The sequence below is a fragment of the Armigeres subalbatus genome, chromosome 3, assembly GCF_024139115.2.
Source record: "Armigeres subalbatus isolate Guangzhou_Male chromosome 3, GZ_Asu_2, whole genome shotgun sequence".
Classification (NCBI taxonomy): Eukaryota; Metazoa; Arthropoda; class Insecta; order Diptera; family Culicidae; genus Armigeres; species Armigeres subalbatus.
This window is the reverse complement of record NC_085141.1, coordinates 32,928,559-32,942,376: the sequence shown is the minus strand read 5'-3', so window position 1 is coordinate 32,942,376 and position 13,818 is coordinate 32,928,559. Positions and strand designations below refer to the sequence as shown.

The following is a 13,818-nucleotide window of genomic DNA, read 5'->3' as shown; positions in this document are numbered from 1 at the left end:
ATCAGCTAGAGTGAGAGGGTGCGTACTGTGGGGTCTGCCTAGGATGTGGTGGGGTTCGACAGTGGGCTCTGTTGAACTTCTATAAAAAGCTGCATGTGTCCCCAAGCAGGCCCTATCAAAGCGACCGTGTGCCGCTCAAAGCGCACTAGCCTAGTCCTGGTGTTGGGTGGGACTTTAAACAAATATGACCCGACTGATCGAGCGTCTGTCCACCAAGGAGGTGCGGCTCCAACAGCGTCTGTTCTGGCATCCAGCGGCTGAGTATGAAATGCTATTCCCGGAAGCTATACCTAAGATGGCAGCCCCATCCCGGTGGATAGGGAACCTTGGGCCAACAACCTACTGTTCCCGAAACATCAATTTGTTCGAGAATCCGATAATGAAAGAATACGGACTGATTTTACGGCGACGACTCTTAGCGCGAAACAACGGACACGAATAGGAACATGGAACGTTTTAACCCTAGCCCAGCAGGGTAAATTGGCACAACTTGCCAATGAGGCACGCCGCATGAAGCTTGAGATCCTGGGACTGAGTGAAGTCCGTTGGCCAAACTTTGGAGAACACAGAACGCCGTCGGGACAAGTTCTGCTATACTCTGGTTTACGAGGTGAACACGCTCCCCGGCATCGCGGAGTTGGCTTCCTACTAAGCGCTCAGGCACACTCTGCGCTTATGAAGTGGGAACCTATAAGTGAAAGGATAATCGTTGCCAGATTTAGAACACGGGTCCGAAACCTTACTATAATCCAATGTTATGCGCCAACCGATGCTGCCGATCTGCAAGACAAAGAGAACTTCTACAGTCAACTCAATGCCGTCGTAGATAGAATTCCGAAGGGTGATATCAAGATCTGTTTGGGCGACTTCAATGCGAAGATCGGATCCGACAACTCGAACCATGAGCGCATTATGGGACGCCATGGTCTCGGAGAAATGAGCGAAAACGGAGAGCTGTTCGCAGAATTTTGTGGTAATAACGACATGGTGATCGGGGATCGCTCTTCCCTCATCGACCGGTTCACAAGGTCACGTGGGTCTCCCGTGACGGCTTTACAGAAAATCAAATCGACCACATCTGCATCAGCCGAAAATGGAAACGGAGCCTTCTTGATGTACGGAATAAACGTAGTGCCGATATCGCGTCAGGTCATCACCTCCTCATCGGCGAAATACGCCTGCGCATTGCGCGGATTCGTCGGCGTTGGATGACGATTCAACACACGCCGACTGGAAGATGCCACGGTGAAACGGTCCTTCGTTGAAGAACTGGAGACGCGTGCTGCAGATATTCCGGAAGGTGGCAGCGTGGAAGACCAATGGACCGCCATCAAGAATGCCTTCATCACCACCAGCGAGAACAATCTGGGCGAACTACGCACCCAGAGAAAACAATGGATCACCGATGAGACCTGGAGAAAGATAGAGGAGCGAAGAGAAGCCAAAGCCGCGATAGAGCGATCGAAAACCAGAGGAGCCAAAGTCTTAGCCCGTCAACGATACGCGGCTCTTGAGAAGGAAGTAAAACGCTCATGTCGACGGGACAAGCGAGCGTGGGCAGACTCTCTGGCCGACGAAGGAGAGAGAGAGCCGCCGCAACCGGGGACATTCGCCTCCTCTACGATATCTCACGACGCTTAAGCGGGGCGAAGATGAATGCAACGATGCCTGTGAAAGACGCGAATGATCAGTTATTAACCGACCCAACTGACCAGCTGAAACGCTGGTTCGAGCACTTCGAACAACTTTTTCAAGTGCCAGCCAGGCCATCACCACCTCGGCATGACCTGCCTAGGATCCGACGTATAACACGCGTCAATACCGAAGCTCCATCACTGCTAGAGATTCAAACAGCCATCCAAAGCATGAAATCGAATAAAGCCCCAGGGGTCGACCGCATATCAGCCGAGATGCTCAAAGCTGACCCCATGACATCCGCTCAACTACTGCATCGTTTATTTCGTAATATCTGGGACACCGCAACTTTCCCGGTCGACTGGATGCAAGGTATCTTAGTGAAGGTGCCCAAAAAGGGTGACCTGACTGTATGCGATAACTGGCGAGGCATTATGTTGCTGTGTACCGTTCTCAAAGTTCTGTGCAAAATTATCCTAGCCCGGATTCAGGAGAAGATCGATGCGACTCTCCGGCGGCAGCAAGCCGGATTCCGTGCCGGAAGATCCTGTGTGGACCATATTGTCACGCTCCGCATCATTTTGGAGCAGGTCAACGAATTCCAAGAGTCCCTTTACTTGGTATTCATTGACTACGAAAAGCTTTCGACCGTCTCAATCACGAGAATATGTGGGGCGCCCTGAGACGCAAGGGGTTCCTGAGAAAATCATCGGCCTCATCGAAGCACAGTACGAGGCCTTTTCGTGTAGAGTGCTGCACAATGGTCCTGTCCGACCCTATCCGGGTCGTAGCTGGTGTGAGGCAAGGATGTATTCTATCACTGTTACTGTTCCTCATCGTAATCGATGAGATTCTGGTAGATGCGATTGACCGTGAACCAAACCGCGGGCTGTTATGGCAGCCTATAACCATGGAGCACCTAAACGACTTCGAATTGGCGGATGACGTTGCACTACTCGCGCAACGGCGCTCTGATATGCAGAGTAAGCTCAACGACCTTGCCGATCGCTCCTCCTCGGTAGGTTTAGTCATCAACGTCAACAAAACCAAATCGTTGGATGTAAACACGGTGACTCCTTCCAGTTTCACAGTAGCCGGGCAACCAGTGGAGAATGTTGAAAGCTTCCAATATCTTGGTAGCCAAATGGCGTCAGACGGCGGTACCAAGATCGACATAGGCGCACGGATCAAGAAAGCAAGGGCTGCCTTTGCGAGTTTAAGAAATATCTGGAAAAACAGGCAGATAAGTGAACGCACCAAAATACGAATTTTCAACTCTAACGTGAAATCTGTGCTGTTATACGCTAGCGAAACATGGTGTGTATCAGTGGAGAACACTCAACGGCTGCAGGTGTTCATTAACAGATGCCTGCGGTATATAATTCGGGCCTGGTGGCCTCACAACTGGATCTCAAACAACGAGCTCCATCGTCGTTGTCACCAGAGGCCGATAACAACAGAAATTCGGGATCGGAAGTGGGGCTGGGTCGGCCACACTCTACGTAGGGGCGGAAACGAAATCTGTAAGCAAGCATTAGACTGGAACCCAGCGGGACATCGCAGCAGAGGCAGACCCAGAGGCTCATGGCGGCGAAGCCTCAATAAAGAAATAAAAGAAGTCGACCGAAATCTAACCTGGCAACAGGTTAAAGCGATAGCCGGGCATCGCTCAGGATGGAGATCTTTCAAGTCGGCCCTTTGCACCACCGGAGGTGTATAGGATCCATAAGTAAGTAAGTAAGCATTACTCCCACCTTTAAGAACCTTGTGTTCGATTGGAACAACTGATTTGACCGTTCCAATTTTGACACTGCATATCTTTGTTATGAGTGCAGCTTATTTAGTTTAACCTTTCCAACTTTTAAAAGGAGGCTTACGAGCCTCTTGAAAGGAGGCAACCGAACCACTTGAAAGGAGGCTTCTGAAGTGCCTAGGAGGCTTCCGAGCCTCTTGAAAAAAGGCTTACGAGCCTCTTGAAAGAAGGCTATTGAGCTGCTTGAGAAAAGGGTTCTGAGAAGCGTAGAAGGATGCTTCTAATCCTCTAGCAAAGAAGCCAACGAGTTTTAGTGAAAAAAAAAATCATTTTGATCATTCGACCTATTACTTGTTTGATCTTTTGTTCCGCAGCCCTTCATACATTGTGCTGATTGTGGAAGGGAGAATTCAATTGGGATTTATTGCTCGTATTGCAAAATATGTTCAATATAAATTTTTGAAATAAAAAATACACAATTATGAAACTCTATCAATGAGTTTTGATTGGAATTGTAATACGTCCGCCATTACGCATTTTTGTCCGAGGTACCCCCTAGGGCCAGCGAAGGTATCCCCAGGGGTACATGTATCCCAGGTTGAGAACCGCTGGTCTATAACGTTCCACGTTCTGCCGGGTACCTTGCTGCAGCGCGACCGCCCGCGCTGCGTCCTTCTCCTCCAAAATCTATCTGATGCACTCTTCGTCAAACCAATCGTTCCGTCGACTTCGTCCCATATACCCGACGTTGTTCTCCGCTGCGTCTTAATGGCTGCTTTAACTGTATTCCAGCAGTCCTCAAGAGGGGCCCCATCGAGCTCACCCTCTTCCGGCAACGCTGCCTCGAGATGCTACGCGTATGCAGTGGCGACATCAGGTTGCTTCAGTCGCTCTAGGTCGTACCGCGGCGGTGGTCGGTACCGAACATTGTTAATGACGGATAGTTTTGGGCGCAGTTTAACCATCACCAGATAGTGGTCAGAGTCGATGTTAGCGCCACGATATGTCCTGACGTCGATAATGTCGGAGAAGTGCCGTCCATCAATCAGAACGTGGTCGATTTGTGATTCTGTCTGCAGTGGTGATCTCCAGGTGTACCGATACGGAAGGCTGTGTTGGAAGTAGGTGCATCTTGCGCAACGCCGTGGTCGGCTTCCGGCAAATTAACTCGAATATCGGGTGAGTTAACTTCTGGAACATTTACTGGAGCTTTGGTGTACTATAGAGAAATAACAGTTGCCTTCCTCGCCGGGACTGCTTGTGATGTGTTCTCCTGATCAGACTCATTAATGAAAATTACGTCACGGCTCTTGAAAATACATTTTGTTCGAGGATTATACAAACGATATCCCTTGCCTCCTCGAACCCAATCTGCACACATTCTCGTGACTTCGGATCCCACTTTCTACGCTTTTATTTTGGCACTTGCACCATAGCCTTCGTACCAAATACACATGTGGGATAGGTCGGGTTTCTTGCCAGTCCATACTTCATCCGGGGTTAATTCATGTTCACGAGTTGGTGATCGATTTACAATATAAACCGCAGTAGCCACAGCCTCGGCCCAAAACGACTTTGATAATTTGGCATCAAATAACATACAGCGCGCCTTTTCCACAATAGTCCGATTAGCGCCTTCCGACAATCCGTTTTGTTCAGGTGTATAATCGTTCGTTGACTGATGTCTGATACCTGCCTTGGTCAAGTATTGCTGGAATAACCCATTAACATATTCTTTACCATTATCGCTTCGCAACATTTTTAGTCGGCGACCAGTCTGACGTTCAGCTAATGCATGGAATTGTTTGAAACTATTCATCTTGGTTTTGAAGTTAATACTAAGAGTTCATATAGGGAGAATCACCAAGGTTGTAAAGGATGGTTTCGGAGCTACAAGCACGACTGTTCTGTCTTAAGTTTCAGATTAGACTAAACGTCTCGTTTATTGAGATATCGGTTAAAGCCATTCGGCTCAATCGAATGCGTAAGGAACGCGGAATCAGAACTGTCATTTGACAGTCTCAAAGTACATTTAGTTCACAGGTATTATAATTCTTCCCCTTTTAATAGAATATAATATAAAATTCCGAACTGATTCAATTTATCAGATATGTACACTACAATAATAAATCCAGTTGTTTCAAATTCCATCAACTTATTTCTAAATTCACATCCGAAATATGATTATTCATACAAGTAGTCACTTGAACGGTTTGTCTTACGTGGGCGCTTTGATCTTCTGGGTTCAACAACAGTCTCCAAACGACTGTCTGAAATTTTTCGCTTCCTCTTCCGTATTAATGTCGGTCCTTCCGTTTCCACTTCGGTGACGACCGGCGTATCAACGGCGACTGGTGTAATGGCAACAATTGGCTCCTTAGATAAAATAGGTACGTCATAATCCAGCGGACTTCCTCCCTCCTTCGAGTTTATTCTCCGCTGTTGCCTTGTTACAACTACATTTGGCCGTTGCCTTGATGAATCGTCTTTGCATATTCTAATTTGAGTTCGGTGCGCCATTGCGCTGGCGTTTCCAATATATATCTGTAAAATATTTTGAGAATATTTTTTTACAAAGGTGGCCTTTACCCAACGAGTATAAACATTTGGATTATTATTTCTATACCACACTTCATCACCAGGCATCAGATTTTCAATAGCATCAGAAACATTCCCATTATGGTTTTGAAAAGAGGCTTCCTCATCTGGTTGTGGTATATAAAGCTGTTGTTTGTAGTGGTTTTTAGGATTAACTAAATCTAACACAGTTTTAGGTTTGTATGAAAATATCCTCTCAGATGGAAAATGTCCATCTTTCGTCAAATTGAAATTTCTAAAATTGAAAAGAAAAAGGTTTATCTGGTCTTCCAGATCTAACTCTGTAATATTAGGATCCAATAGGAATCTCTTTAAAACCTCTTTTATTGTTCTAACTAGTCTCTCGGCTTGTCCGTTGCTAGATGGATTATAGGGTGGACTTTTCAACACCTTAATTCCTTGCCTTTCTAGAAAATTAATAAAATTATAAGAGTTAAATGGAGGACCATTGTCCGACACCAACACATCTGGCAGCCCAAAACGTGCAAAATAGGCTACTAATTTCCTTAATACTTTGTTACAGTCTGTACCATGTTTCATCCACTCAACCTCTATCCATTTGGAGAAACTATCAACGATGAGTAGGTAAGTACGGTGTTCGAAATAAAAAAAATCTATATGAATCCTACTAAAAGGTTTTGTAGTCGGGATCCATTTGGATGATTGCTTGGGTTTATGGACTATTGCCATACTATTACATGCATCACAGTTTATTACATATTTTTCAATATCCGCGTTAATACCAAACCAGTATACTGTATTACGTGCGCATTGTTTCATCTTAATTACGCCGGCGTGATTTGCATGCAACAATCTTAATATTTGATTCCTAAATATCCTTGGTATGACTACTCTGTCCATAAAAATAAGACAATCGTCTACTAATTCTAATGCCAAACGATTCGAAAACACATCTGAATATTGCCTGTCAACACGCTCAGGCCAACCATTTATCATGAAACTTATTAGTTTTTGTAAGAACTCATCAGTTTTTGTCGCATTTGCAATCAACTTCGAATCAATAGGTATTTCCTTACTAAAATTTATACTTTTTATTACTTCTTTATCTAGATCTTCAGGAATAGCCTGCTGTAAGGGAAACCTAGAGCAAAAATCCGCATTTGCTAGTCTATGGGATGGTCTGTAAATAATTTCAAAATCATATATTGAAAGTTCTAAAATCAACCGTTGTAGCCTCGTTACATAGATGGAATTTTTTCCTTCTTTTCCAAAAATCCCAACCAGTGGCTTGTGGTCCGTATACACGGTGAAAAACTGTCCATAGAGGTATTTGTGAAACTTTTTAATAGTACACACTACTGCCAACGCCTCTAAATGCAGTATAGGATATTTCTTTTGTGCCGAATTTAATGAAAAAGAGGTAAAGCTTATCGGTTTTTCTTCCCCATCGATAACGTGAGCTATTAAACCGCCAAGACCGTAACCAGAAGCATCTGAAATCACAACTATTTCTTTTTTTGGATCGTAAAATTCAAGAAAATTCGTATTAATTAGCAACTTTTTACTTTCTATAAAAGCCTTATGACAGTTGTCATCCCAAACATATTGAACGTTATTTTTAAGTAAATTATACAAATGGTACAGCTTTGATGACAAATTTGGCAAAAATTTATGATAATAGTTTATCAAACCCAGATATGATTTTAATTCCGATTCGTTTTTAGGGGCCTTCGCTTTTTCAATAGTTGATATCTTTTCTGGACAAGGCATCAGTCCTCTCTCGCTAATGACATGTCCCAGATGTGTAAGTTCTGTCACAAAAAAATTGCATTTTTCAAAATTGACTTTAATGTTAGCCTTTGCCAAACGTCTTAGTACTGTGAAAAGTTTTCTTTTGCAATCTTCCATGGTTATCCCGGCTATTAACACATCATCCAGATAACACGAAACCTTCTCAATTCCTTCCAGCAGCTTATCCATTACTTGTTGAAAGATGGAAGCACTTGAGGATGCTCTTTGAGGCAATCTATTATATCTATACAATCCTTTCATTGTATTTATAACCACATATTTTTTTGATCTCTCTGTCAATTCCAATTGTGTATATGCGCCCTCCAAGTCAAGAGCGCAGAAAAATCTGCTTCCAGCTAAATTTGCAAAAATATCCTGCGCCGATGGTAAAGGATAAGTATTTGGAATGATAGATTTATTTAAAGATACTCTACAATCTATCACTAATCTAATATCATCATTTTTCTTCCTTACAATAATTATTGGCGATGCCCATTCACTCGTGTCTATCGGTGTGATCACTTTCTCCTTTTCTAGTTTATCTAAATAATTTGATACTTTTTCTCTCAATCTGTATGGAACGTCATAAGCTTTTTTAAAAATTGGAGTTTCATCTCTCATCACCAGCTCTGCTTTAAAACCATTGATTGGAAATGAAAAGTTTTTTGTAAATACATTCGTAAATTCTTTCTTTATATCACCAATAGCAATTTTGCCATCATCGTCGTTTAAATTATTTATTTGTAAGGAATTTGTAAAAAACTGCCTCCAATTCGGATAAAATGTATCAAGCCAGCTTCGGCCCAAAAGTGGATAAAAATCATTATCACAGTCTAGAACCAACAATTGCATTAGCACCGCTTTATTATTAAATTTTACAAATACTTCAGCTTCTCCCTCAATTTTTAGTTTTGCTCCATTTACAACAATTAGTTGTTCACTATAATTGCGTAACGGGTTATTAAATTTTGAAAAATATCGTCTTTTACTGATCACTGAAACAGAAGCGCCACAGTCTACCTCCATTTCCAAAATTTTACCTTCAATTTCAACCTGTACCAGGCAAGGATTACTTATTTTATTTATTGACGTCACCAACATACAATATAAATCACCTGTATCGCTATCAGCTTCCTCTTCTTCTGAGTCCTGAGTACTCATGCGCTGCAACAGCTCCGAAATATGCCTCCACGGACATTTGTAAATACTCATTAAATGGGTCTAGAGTACCCATTATTTGATTCAGTATAGAGTTGTCAAAAAATGGGCTTTTTAATGACAACATTAAATGAGTAAATTAACACCAATATATACATTTTCTTCTAACAATAATAATGGGTAAACATTACCCGTGGAATCTTTGGTCAGTGCCACTATCGTTTTTTACAAAGAAGTTTCTAATCAAAAAGTTTTCTTCAAATTACGTGGAGACTGCTTTTGTTAAAAGTCGGTGAGATCCGGAAATGGTGCCGGTCGGAAAGCTGGACGTCCAACGACGTAAGAAGAATTACAGTGGTAAGATTTTGTTGAGCCAAAAAGTAAGTTTTTTCGTTCGCAGTAGATTTTTCTATAGGATCTTTATTCATTACAGTAAGGTACTCCGGGGCAAGTGAAAATACGGGGTAAGTGGGTACTATGGCTGCTGATCAATCGATAAACGTTTTTAGTGGTAACAATCTTCTAGAAATATGAAGCAGGACTATCAACGAATACAGCCCACACAAAAATATTTGGAATCAAAACCATTTGAGGCACCATGCTAATGCTATTGCTTGATCATGACTTTAGACTACCGGGAAAATCTATTACTTATATTTTAATTCAATGGATTTCCACCATAATAGTCGTTTTAAAAAATTTTCATTGATGTGGAAGGTGAATAATTTGAGCAATCAAATAATTGTGTGACATCGAAAATGATTTATAAGTTTTAATTTGAGCCAAAATTTGCAATTTTCACTTACCCTTTAGTTTTAACATACATGGGGCAAGTGGGACATATTTGAACAACAATTCCGATAGAGCCCTTTTAATTGTTTTTAAATCTAGTGAAAAATAACTTCGACACTCATATATCATATGGATCTGAATCAGATGTAGTTTGCTTATTGTTGGTTTCGCTGGTAAATAGTATTGTACAGTTGATTAACAATAATACAAAATTCATTCTAAAAATTATCTCCCGCAATAGTTATAACAATGCGATATTTTTCCATTTACAGTGCAAATAATCTATTTGTTCAACGATAGGTCAACAAAATTTGTCTTGTGCTTTGTTATTTTCAAATTGCGCATCAAATTTACAGGTTTTCAGATAAATAAAGTGCTCAACACATAAATTGGCAATTTCGTTCTATTACAAATTTATAGCAGTGCGCACAGCCTGAATAAAAACGTTTCTTTTGAAGTACTGATTTATGTAATAATCTGTGCTTTAAACACAGAAACATTCACTCGAATGGTGAATAAAGAATTGCTTATCCTTTCCATCTAAAACATTTGGTACAAAAGTAACCCAGTGAAGAGCAAAACAAGAGCCAATTAAACAGTAAATCGGCTGTTGTCTGGTTTTCATATTTGCTAAAATTATTATCCCTTCTTTGTAGCAAAAACAAAAACCCGACAAGCAACAAACCTCCATCCATGATCTGAAAATACTACGACTCAGAAGTAACATGAACATTGTAGATTCCTTTAATTAGTTTAGTTCTACAGTATAAAACAGAATAGGTCCCACTTGCCCCGTTTGAAGGGGTAAGTGGGTCCTACAGGTGAATTTATTTCTTTCACTACCTATATTTTTTGTAATTGAATAAATGGCTTACAACACGTCTACACTTCAACAACGGTAGCATATAATGATGTATGCGTGGTTAATGTTCTGAAATATCGTGTTTTATAAGTATGCGTTAACAATTTTGCTGAACTAGCGTTTTTTTAGGTCCCACTTGCCCCGGGGTACCTTACAATGCAGTTTTGTTTTGAATTCGTGCATAAATACGATCCCCTGCAAGGAATCATGAAATTGCAACTGATGCCCGACGAATCTTACGAGGGGAAATATGCCACTTGCAAACGGAGAAGGCGGATGTCGGGGGATGTCTCACGAGGGGAAATATGCCACTTGCAAACGGAGAAAACTAATATCAGTTGATTTGGCTGCTGAATGTTTTGGAGAACAACAATAAATTACAAAAACTTTTTTTCTGGTGTTCCTTAATTTGGATGGTTTTCTTATTATCATACAATCCGAGCTTATTTAAATATTCAAATTTATATATGTAACATAACCTCAAATTCACATAAATAAAAAATGGGGCTAATTTACCCATTTATTCAACAAAATTCTAGTGCTAAAATTACCCATTATTTGAAGTTCAGAGGGAATACCCATTAATGAGTAAATCGAGTTTACCCATTTAATGAGTTATGCCGCTTTTCTTCAAAATGGGTACGAAAATACCCATTACAGTGATCGTTCGCTAATTGGGGCACGACCTCACCCCAACTAGCGAATGCCGTTCGCTAATTGGGGCGGTTTGACAAGCGTCAATGTTGTTTACTTTTTGTATCCAGCTTTCCACGCTCGGTAATGGCGGCTAGTCGGTGTGTAAAAATCAATCAGTCACTGTACTTTTTGACACTAGCTGGAGGAAAACTCACTGGCGAAAAGGCCTTTTTTCCCTTCCCCTCACCCAGGAACGCCAGTGAGCTTTCCTCCAGCTAGTGTCAAACAGTACAGAGACCGATTGATTTTTACACAGGTGGGTGGCACGACGCCATGTTTTTGCAGCCAACATCTCAGTGTAAAATTTATGATAGTATGTGTTTTGTTTACAAGCATCACATTTGATTCTCATTAGGATACAGAACTGTCAGTAGGATACGGTCGCGTAATGTTGGCTGCAAAACAAACCTATTGTGTGAGATAGGGATGCCACCGGGCTGTTTTTACACAGCAGCAAGCCGCCATTACCGAGCGTGGAAAGCTGGATTGAACAAAAGAAAATTTTACGCGCCAGAAAATATCGATCCCGCCAAACACGGAAACAAAACGTCAACACGTTTTTGACATCACATTCTGACGTTTAGCTGCTTTTTAATTGGGTTTCGCCCCAATTAGCGAACCCCCAACTAAAAAGCGCCCCAACTAGAAAAACCCCAATTAGCGAACGTTCACTGTAATGGGTACTTGAGAGCTTCCGTGTATCTGTCGATGGACCCGGCCTGCTTGACTCAACAAGGTTTACTGCATCTCTGTTTAAATTTTTCAATTTAAAACACTTCCTCCTTATATGACCCTTAACCCCGCAGTAATTGCACACCATTTGGGAGTAGTCAGGTCGTTGCCATTTCCGCAGCCCATACCCTTGATCTTGTTGTCGGACACCGTCAGCTCTGCTACTGTAGTTCACGCGAGGTCCTCTTGTCTGTGATGTCCTCTCATATGGTCTGAATCCTAGACGACTTTTCACTGGTCCCCTATTGTTTCCCCTAAAGTCGTTGTTTCCTAGTCCCTGAGATTGCCTCGCCAATTCATACACTCTTGACAATTTCCCGAGAACCTGACCATTTGGTCCATTTTCAACTAAGGCTGCGAGATTTGGAGTGTTCCTATTATAAGGTTCAGCAGTTCCTGCGTTCACCTTCGCTACCTCCCAAGTTGCAATAATTTTTTCTGCGTTAGAGAGTGTCAATTTCTCCTCACTTAACAACCTTTGTCGAAGATTTTTATCTTTAAGACCTGCTATGATACGATCTAGTATCGCGATTTCTTTAAAATTTTCAAATCCGCAAAACTCTGCTTGCAGTTTTAAGCTTAAAACAAAATCTTCTGTCGATTCATCTGGGGATTGTATGCGAGTACTGAATTTGTATCGTTGTACTAGATCGGGTTCTGTTTTATCTAGACGACCCTTAAGTTTGGCGACAATGTCCTCCAACTCAGCTTGCTCAAAATTTCCAGCCGGATACAATAGCTTTATCTCGGCAAAAATTACAGGACCACTCATTGTTATAAAATATGCCATTTTGTTCTCTTCCGTTACATTATTCACACGGAAGAAGTATTTCATCCGTGTAAACCAATCAGTGAAACAAGTTCCTCTACGGTATGGTTCCAAAGAAAAAGCCATACTGGAAGAGGCCATGATTGAATGAAGATAAACCGAAAAATTTGTGTATGCTCCTGTGTATAACAATATACTGCTACTATGCACAAATTTCACTATGTAATAGTTGAACCAGGTTTAAAAGGTTAAAGTGTATGTAAAGGTATAGTATATGTATAATATAAATGTATGATTTTACCCAATTGAAAATAATGCAAAAGAAAAAATCACCAATAATCCAATTAGATTTTCACCATATCAATACAATACAATATTCACGCTTCATAAAATTTATAACAATCACTTACCCTTCACTCTTTTGGTACTTCCCAACTTTACACCGATTTACGGTACCGTCAACTGGGGGGAAGATGATCATTGAGGTGAAGATGATCATTTGATGTGTCAGTCAAAAGTGCCAATTTTTTTTATGAAATGGTAGTAAACAATATTCTCCGTTCAAATAATGTTACCGCTAGGTAAAAATCCGAGTTTTTCGATTATTATCATTTATTTAGTAGTAATTGTCATCTGACATCTGATGTCTCAATGACTACAAGGGTAAAACATATCACTGAATCTAACAAGCATACACATAATACATGAAAATGTATTTTGTGGAAGAAAGAGAGAGATAGTCACAAATGACGCTATTTTCGTTTCAAATATTGACTTCTTAGACTCCTTTACGTAGTAAATTCAACATTCATACATATAACCTAGTGTATTTTGACTACTATCCCAACAAACATTCACTAGTTGAACTAACATCAGTGTGATGATTTAATTCAGCGCTGTGTTGAATTATGTCTGTACTATTTCTTATCACAACTTCTGTTCAAGCATTGTTCACAGAATTTTGGCGAAGTTATACAACTACATCATCTCATTTTGAAAAACAACTTTATTAACTGATTCGTTAAACCTTTAATAAGCATTTTACTAAGCCTCAATGAATTATTGGCAGTG

General features: G+C 41.1%; 1 long non-coding RNA gene across 1 annotated transcript; it reads right to left on the bottom strand.

The window, feature by feature from the left end:
* Positions 1-5,293: 5,293 nt before the first annotated feature.
* LOC134225407 (uncharacterized) lies at positions 5,294-13,203 on the bottom strand. Its single transcript, XR_009983236.1, has 2 exons — positions 13,158-13,203; positions 5,294-5,932 (listed from the first exon to the last, which is right to left on the bottom strand). It is a non-coding gene; the product is annotated as an uncharacterized LOC134225407 (long non-coding RNA).
* Positions 13,204-13,818: the final 615 nt, after the last annotated feature.